Source organism: Haliotis rubra, unplaced genomic scaffold (genome assembly GCF_003918875.1).
Source record: "Haliotis rubra isolate DU_JTF1 unplaced genomic scaffold, ASM391887v1 Scf490, whole genome shotgun sequence".
NCBI classification, from domain to species: domain Eukaryota; kingdom Metazoa; phylum Mollusca; class Gastropoda; order Lepetellida; family Haliotidae; genus Haliotis; species Haliotis rubra.
In genome coordinates this window covers 542961-551968 of record NW_025767180.1, presented here as the reverse complement: position 1 = coordinate 551968, position 9008 = coordinate 542961, and the positions used below count along the sequence as shown (strand labels likewise).

General features: G+C 39.2%; 1 long non-coding RNA gene across 1 annotated transcript; it reads left to right on the top strand.

Annotated features, from left to right (window-relative positions):
- Positions 1–853: 853 nt before the first annotated feature.
- LOC124291399 lies at positions 854–2972 on the top strand. The gene is made up of 2 exons (XR_006902205.1): positions 854–991; positions 1116–2972. It is a non-coding gene; the product is annotated as an uncharacterized LOC124291399 (long non-coding RNA).
- The last annotated feature ends 6036 nt before the right edge of the window (positions 2973–9008 follow it).

Genomic DNA, 9008 nt, shown 5'->3' with positions numbered 1-9008 from the left:
GATTTTGGCACAGGTAACGCTGAGTACGACTGTTCTTCCTTTATTCAATAATGACACAAATATAAATAGCTGACACTTTCCGTCGGTTATTGCTTTCAAACTACCTCCAACTAACTTCCTTGCGTTGTACGTACTCTAGGAAAACAGTTTCGATGGGCTTAACCAGGGAGACTATATAATGTTGTAGATTATCCCTGGCTTAACGCAAACACGAAAGCCCGCACTTGTACATAATAACACTGCCTCAACATATTTTAATTCAACACAATGATTTATTGGTTACTGTGATGGTTATCGTTGATTACACAATTCTGAATATGCAGAACACAGTCTTAGGTGCAGAGTCTATTCACTAAACTGTCAGTGAAGTGGTCGTAGATATGTGTTCTGTGAATAAGCCGTTTACGCAATGCCTCTCGTGTACGGGTGCACAGAGTCATTCTGACGTCAAATAAAACGAAACGTCAGGTAAAATAAGAACTGGATGTGACAACAATTTGATAAAAAAAAACTAAGGACAAAACAATGTTCAGCTACAACGATTCTAGATCAAGCAAATGTAAGTCACTTTTGTACTTCACTGGTAAATGAAACATTGACATTTGGTGGTCATACTTAGTTTATATGTTTGATGTCCGTTATTGACGGAATTATAATATTCAAATTTCATTGGGATTAGGCAACTGTAATGCAGATGATAACCGACTGTGATACCTTGAGTAACGGCGTATTCAGTGTATTTGTGTGAACCAATCATGGCAACTGTGAAAGACAAATGTATACTGAATGTTTGGGACATGTGTCAACCATGGCATGTTTGGGTTCCCAATCACAGCCTAAGGCCAAAAGCACATTCTTGTGTTTCAGGTAAAGACAAATGTATACTGAATGTTTGGGACATGTGTCAACCATGGCATGTGGGGTCCTCTGTTCCCTTTACACATCGTTCCCAATCACAGCCTAAGGCCAAAAGCACATTCTTGTGTTTCAGGTAAAGACAAATGTATACTGAATGTTTGGGACATGTGTCAACCATGGCATGTGGGGTCCTCTGTTCCCTTTACACATCGTTCCCAATCACAGCCTAAGGCCAAAAGCACATTCTTGTGTTTCAGGTAATGATTTCAAAAATATGTGATTAAATATTCGGAAGATCAGTTAAAAACGTTAAACAAACGTCTTGATCGGTTTTCTAGATTTGTTACTTATGTGATAAAATATATTCAAGTGACAATACGTCACCAGGAATATAAGTAATGTGTTTCTGTCTACCTAGTATTTACAGTGTCATCCCGAACAGTAAGGAGAAACTTTATGTTAAATGCAGTGTTATACGTCCTGTTCATCATAGTTCCACATGGTTAATAAATTTGAATGTTTACACTGTTACTCGACATTTACACCTGCATTTAGCATTCATTTCCCAAAAATGACTGTTTAGATATAAGTGTCTGCATTAACGTATGAATCGTACGATATTTTTAAATTCAGTGAAAATGAACAATTCTAGAAACTAATAGTGATGATTATTTATATTATTTATATAAATATATATATTATTATAATTCATTTGTGGGTAATAAGGGTTCTCATATTTTCATGCAATAAAGTCAAAACACTGTTTGATATTATTTTCGTCTTAGAATTAAACACATTATACATTTTTATTTCATGGTTTACGGATATAGCCTATTAGTTTCGGTTGACGGAAATAGAAACAGGGTTGTGTAGATCATTAAACCAGGCTTTCCATGGGGCGTTTTGGTTGTTGTCGAAGAAGAAATGAATTTAGTGTTGTAGGATTATTTAATGTTAATGTTTGAATGCAGGCTATTTATTGGGATAACAGTAATATGCATGTTCCTGTTCAGTCAAAGAATGAGTTAGGGCATTTAGTGTAATACCGCTAAGGAAATCAGTCCAAGACGTTCTCATTAGTGGATTCGAGTTGTCAAATGCTATATACAAATGTATCCTATCAAAAATTATAAAACAGATAACAGTTACTTTTTCGTCAATGATAAATCGATTTCTGGTCAAAATATTGTTAATCATTATTGTAGCTTTGTTTCAAATCCGTAAACCGGAAAATAAAAACAGCCTCGCCTTAAAGAAAAGTTCAAAAGGCAGCTAATCTTCTAATTTTCACTTGTTTGCTATTTGCACCGTCAGTTTGTATAACTGTACTATCAGCTAGTAAACAGGCATTACGTATCCCCAGAATAATTATTTGTTACGGTGTCACATTTAGCGTTGTTGATATATTTATTTACTTTGTTCTGTATATTTGTATATTTCACTGTGTGAAAAGGTGCAGCTATACACTCACTGGAATACTGTTGTTTAGTTGGTAAAACTAATAACATGGTACTTATCGATTGTCCGGTATTCGTTCGCATAGCATTATCATGGTAGGCCCAATTGCCACATCGTCAACAGGACTATTTTAGGAAATTAGAAATATTTTGAATATTCTGACAATGTTTCAAACAAGGAATATTAAGAAGTTAGAAAACTGATATTTTGAATGACATTGTATGTTGCAATTTGTACATGTATTTGAATATTATTGACATCACAAATCACGCATCTTGAATTCCTATTCAAAATGTGTTGCAAATGTCGTGAAAAGAAGTGTTTTTAAACTGTTTCAGGTACATGTGATGAAACAAAAATGCATTTGTTGCGTTTCTTTTTGTCGTCAGTATATACAACATTGTAGCATATGGTGTGGAGTAAAGGGTGGTGTGTTGTACATACTGCAAATATAGACTGATAAGTAGTTGTGCCGTCGGGTGGAAAACAGTATCCGAACTGCCAAAATGTACAACAGTTGTACATTTTGTTTCACCGTTGAAATTAACACTGTTCGTTTTTTAAATATAAATTTATTTGTTGACGAGGTCAACGTAATACTAATCCTTATTGTACAGAGAGAGATAAAACAAGCTATTAAAACTCGAAAATACCAACTCTGTCTCAATTGTTATTATTTCATCACATTTACTGAACATGGCCCACAAGGATCTAATAAAGCCCGAGTGAACCATCCTCGTTTATGCAGGGTAAGTTTTTCCATTACATTAGGATAAACACCCTTGTTTCACCACCAAAGCTTTGTTTCGAGAGTGCCATCGCCATCTCGCGTGACTTCACACTACCATTCTCTCTCACACGAGAGTTATTTGGCTGGACAAATAGTTTTCGTCGGGTCAGTCGAACTGGTCTCAAAACAATGTTTCACAAGTGGCAGAGTTCAGGCGGTTAATCATAAAAAGGGGAGATAATTAAATATGTATTGGGAAGCGTGGAATCTGTTTGTCTTGGTATCCCAAGGGAAAAGTATAGTATAACCAGAAATTATTGAGAATTTTAGGAATATGTTTAATTGGATTTCTAGTACAAACAACTTTGACCAGCTATCAAGTGCTTGGTTTCATTCAAGAGAGACAACTCCGTTAATCCTTTTTCATTAGTTTGTGAAGAGTTATCCCCCTTTGTTTACTTGCTAGCAGACGACATTTTCAGTGATCCTCAGTATGGATGATTTAGAGAATAGGAAGTTGATTTTAGAGTATTATAACAAGGACATCAGATCAGCTAAAGTGATTTCAAGTAGAACAGGCATTTCTTTGTCCACTGTTTATCGTGTTTTGATAAAATATTGCAAATGGATATGGCATTGAGCACCAGGGAGGCGCAGGTAGGCCCAGAAAATTGACTGTCGGTGACAGGAGGCGGCTTGGTATTCTTGTTTCTAAAAATAAACGAAGGAGTTTAGAAAACTTAGGGCTGGATATGATTGATAGAGGAACTGTGGCTGTCTGTAAGGAGACAATTAGAACTGAGCTGCATGCAATGGCCATGGGTTGGCAGAAAAATCGAGGAATTCCATCACGGATCATGAAACCTGAACAAAAAGAGCGAATGTTGAACTGGTGTTTACAGCATAGAAATTTTAACTGGGGCAATGTGATTTTGTCAGATGAAAGTTCTGTATGGCTGTTTCCTAATACACTGAACTTCTGGACCAAACAAACTGAAAAACCTTTGTATCAGCGCCCAAAGTACAGTCCGAAATTTAACGTGCGGGGTGGCATATCTGTGTTAGGGGCAACGCCCCTCTGTGTATTTGAAGGGAATATGAACAGTGAGCGGTACACAGATATTCTCGAGGGACATTTACTTCCATCTGCTCACGTGTTCTAAGGAAATGTTTGGATTTTCCAGCAGGACAACGACCCAAAACATCGTTCAAAGCATTCACAGGCCTGGTTTCGGACCCAAAATATGACATTATTAGATTGGCCAAGCTATAGCCCTGACCTAAATCCAATAGAAAATGTTTGGGGACTTATGAAGTAAAGCGTCAATAAGAAAAATCTGACAAATATTGCTGAAATGAAAGAAGAGGTGGTTCGATATTGGGACAGCATGGACCACGACTTTCTAACTTCTTTGATCAGTAGTATGCCCCGCCGCATTGAAGCCTGCATTGCTGCCCATGGTGACTTGACAAAATACTAACTGTTCACCTGTCTTTGAATCTGCAGTTATGTTCTTCTAATATTCACATTTAATACGTGAGTAATGAGTGAATTTTCTTTTTAAAAATACAATCTTTAAATTCTCAATAATTTCTGGTTGTACTGTACTGAAAGTTAACATACGGCATAGCTACTTCCTAGGAGATTTATGGGCGCTTTATCACACAACTGTATTTTGTAAAAGTCAGTGTTACTCAGAAATGTCAAATATATTATGCACAGAAAACAATGAAATATTGACATGTAATGTATTAGATGCATTCGGATTGCTGACAGCTTAAGCTGTTGTTTTGTACGTTCAAGTTTTGATTCTTGCCATGTGTTTAAACGTGCTAAAATGAGGTTAATAGGTCCAGAAGTCTACGTATGAGCACATTTGTCACATTTGTTGAGGAGTATTCAAATTAGGTTTGTCAACATGTTTCAGGTGAATCGTGTGGGTCATAGCTTTACTCATATGCAAGATTAATTACTGAAAGCCCCTCTTCAACAAAAATAGCCGTATCTATACTAGTTTTAGGATTAACGTGCAATGGGTAAAGTGAAAAATGGTTGGTTCTCATTCATAATTATGAACACGGTTGGTAACTTTCAGAATATTTCAAGAATTATATGGATTTTGTTGACCATATGTAGCTTCTACTTTTTAGCCATCGCCATTTTTATGCACATCTAGTCACATTGCCACGCCCCTAACACTGCACTATATGAAGTGAAAGAGTGAGTGATTTGTTCGGCGCCTGAAACAGCGTCGTGTGATCATTTCCCCTCCCGTTACAACAATAAATGGATAAGTGACATGATGATCGTGATACATGTATATCAAATCTATGACAAACAAACATTTGGAGGGGACTTGTCCCAGATTAATGTGACTCAGTCCGATGTGCGGACCTAACATGTTTCAGTCAATTCATTCCACTCTGCAAACTCAAATGTTATAAGATGTACGAAAATGTGTTTGTGTTCACGTCAATCTCAGCAGCATTCCAGCTACATGACGTCACTCCGTAAATAACAGAGTCTGTACCATCGACTCCTGTGATGTACATCGATGCATTACAATATAATGCGAGTGAGTGTGGTTTTACGCCGCTTTTAGCAATATTCCATCAATACCACGGCAGGGGACACCAGAAATGGGCTTCACACATTGTACCCATGTGGGGAATCGAATCCAGGTCTTCGGCGTGACGAGCGAACGCTTTAACCACTAGGCTACCCACCGCCCCACAATCGGATACGATGGCACATATCACCAAAATCAGTGAGCAATTCCACCCGCTATCATTAGTCGCTTCCTACAACAAGCATGGCTTGCAAAATGCTAATTCTAACCCGGATCTGCACATCAGACAATCGTGGTTTGCTGATGACTAAATCAGAGTCTTAACGCACACAATTGTTGGTTGCTTCAGACCAAATTTAGCCCGGATCTTCACACAGACATGCATAGTTTGCTGTTGACCAAGTCTAATCTGGATCTTCATGGCCGACAAGAATTGTTTGCTGATTACCACATCTAACCCGAGTCTTCACGCAGAAAGGTTTGGTTGAACCTGGATCTAACCTGGATATTCATGGCCGACAAAAATTGTTTGCTGAACACCAAATCTAACAGTGATCTTCACATCAGACAAGCGTGATTTCCTGCAGACCAAACCTAACCCGGGTCTTCACGCAGACAACCATTTGTTGCTGATGACCAAATTTAACCCGGATCTTCGCGACTAACAGGCATAGTTTCCTGATGGCCAAATCTAACCCGGATCTTCAAACAGACAAGCATGGTTTGATGATGACCAAATCTAACCCATGTGTTAACGCAGACAATCATTAGTGGCTGCAGACCAAATCTAACCCATCAGGTGACGAGAACCCTAATTACAAAACAAAGTTACCTCAACACTAAACACAGAGTCTCAAACTAGACAGCCCTGGACACCAAATCGTCAGGCAGATTTTGGGCCCCTTTTAACCTTTAACCAAACCGGTCATGAAATTTGGTCTGCTTTGTGCTCAAGTATGTGCGTATATATAGCTCGTAAAAGAAACAGACACGGTTGAACGAACGACGAGCCATTGTAAATTCAAAGTTAACTGTTCAACGAGAAAGCTCATCTATAAACCAGGAAGCACACATTCACAAACATTCCCGCCTGTATTTTGTATTTCTTGAATAATACATGCGAACTTTGTTGGAAAATTACATCAAGAAAATAATCGAGTGGTGAAACCGACATTGCCGTGAAATGGGGACTGCACAATCTCGCCATCTTTAAAATTGATCTCATTCTGTTATTTCATTATCCATCACTTGTTTAAAGGTCTCGCTGGGGAAATGGCAAAAACAGGATTCGTCTGTAAATGGGCTGATAAATTATTCATACAGGAGGACGATGATAATTACACCTCGAGAGCAAACACTTCCTTTCCGAGCAGACAGCGGGCATGTTCAGCCGGGTTTGGGGAACTCGGGCACTGGCAAGTCTGATGCTCAGGATAAATGTGGGGATTTTAAATATGTACAGCACAGCATGATGTAATGAGCTGTGAGATATCTTTGTGAATAAACACAAGAGAAACTTGCATAAACATAATAAATTCGTCAGAATAAATCCATATTTAGACATTTTATACATGGTGTACATGTGCACATGTGCAGCCCATGCACATGAACCAGCATTCGTGAGAAACACTGGCTTAATTTCAGTGCATGACATATGATTAAAGCTAGTGTCTGATGAGTGAGTGATTCAGTCAGTGATTTAGGTTTAACGCCCCTTTCAACATTATTGGATCCTTGGTTCCACTGCCAGGTGGGGAAGAGATGATAGTACTTCAGGGGATGTAATACAATTCTTTTACTCCACGGCCGCTATTCAAATAGAGTTGTTGTTGTCTATTCCTCTTTTTCGTCCAAACTGTAAGAGATTATGTTTGAAAGACATTTGCATGAGGAGCAGTGCATATAAAAGAAACTCACAGATCATGAAACTAAAGTCAGATAATTCCACATTTATTCATTTTAAACGAAATAAACTCTTCAAAGAAATAAACGTATAGGCCAAACATAAGGAAATGTATTAAACGTATTTAAGCATACATAAATCGATTAAGTTTGAACATTGATGAAGGAAATTCGACACACGGATGAACATATGTGTTGTTGTCACTGTCAGCATTAATTCAGTTTACTCACTGCATATGTGTGGACACAAGGGGGCGTTCAGGTCAGTACCTGTGGCACCACCCCTTGCAGCCGTCACTGCTCGACACCGCCTAGGAAGGGTTTGCACAAGTCGTCGGATTTTTGCTTGGGGAATTCTTCGCCATTCCTCCTGCAACGCGGTGACAAGTTCTGCAAGTGTCTGAGGACGATGGTGACGTCGATTAAGTTCGTCTCATAGATGTTCGATCGGGTTCAGATTAGGCAATTTAAAAGGTCAGGGAAGGAAGGACATTGAATACTGCATTGGCGAGATAGGCACCTGTTACACGAGCTGTGTGGGGTCGAGCGTTGTCGAGTACAGCTCCCTCTGGCGGTTAAAAAGCGGGAGGACAAGAGGTCGCAGGATTTGGTCGATGTAGCGATTTGCAGTAAGATTCCCATGAACCACCACTAGCTCTGATCTACTCGTGTAGGACATGGCGCCCCACACCATGACCCTCTCTAAACCAAATCTGTCCACCTGTCGAACGCAGTTCGGCGCAAAACGTTCGTGTCGCCGTCGATAGACACGTTGTCTCCCATCCCGTCGTTGCAGGAAGAAACGCGATTCATTGCTGAACCAAACGCGTCTCCAGTTGCCCGTGTTCCATGCCTGTACCCATTGATCACTTATGACTGCTCTGTACACACGCTTATCCATTTCTGACCTTACAATAGGGGTACATGTGATTAGATGTCACGTGACTGGAAACTAGCGGCATGTGCATGTCAATGTGAATGATATAAACCATTCGTCAATATCATACAGTTATGTTTATCATGCACGCATCAGAAGTGTTTTTGGCTCAAACCTTTTTGATAGCCCCTCGTATGTCGATTCATTCATAGTGTCAAAGCTAAAGGAACTAGAGCCAGCGAAATAGGGGGCACTTCCTTTCAACAACAATTTTAAAGGATCATGGCCCCTGTGATCACGATGCTTTATGGTTCGGAATACATATCTGATTCACAGTCAATCTGCTTAGAATTACCTTGCAGATACGGGTTGAAGACGCTGGCAGAATTAACAAGGGTATGCGATAATGTTCTTTTCCACACACTCTCCGTACACGACAGGAAAGACATTAAACGAGAATTGTACAGCATATTTTATTGTCGCTTCATTAACTGACTGGCCCTTGGAGATATTCAATGAAACGTAAATAAAATATGTTAAATGTTAGCCGTGTTTGCAGTCGACCAGGGAACGTTGCCAACAAACAAAAGAAGCGTCAATAACATCTGGAAAA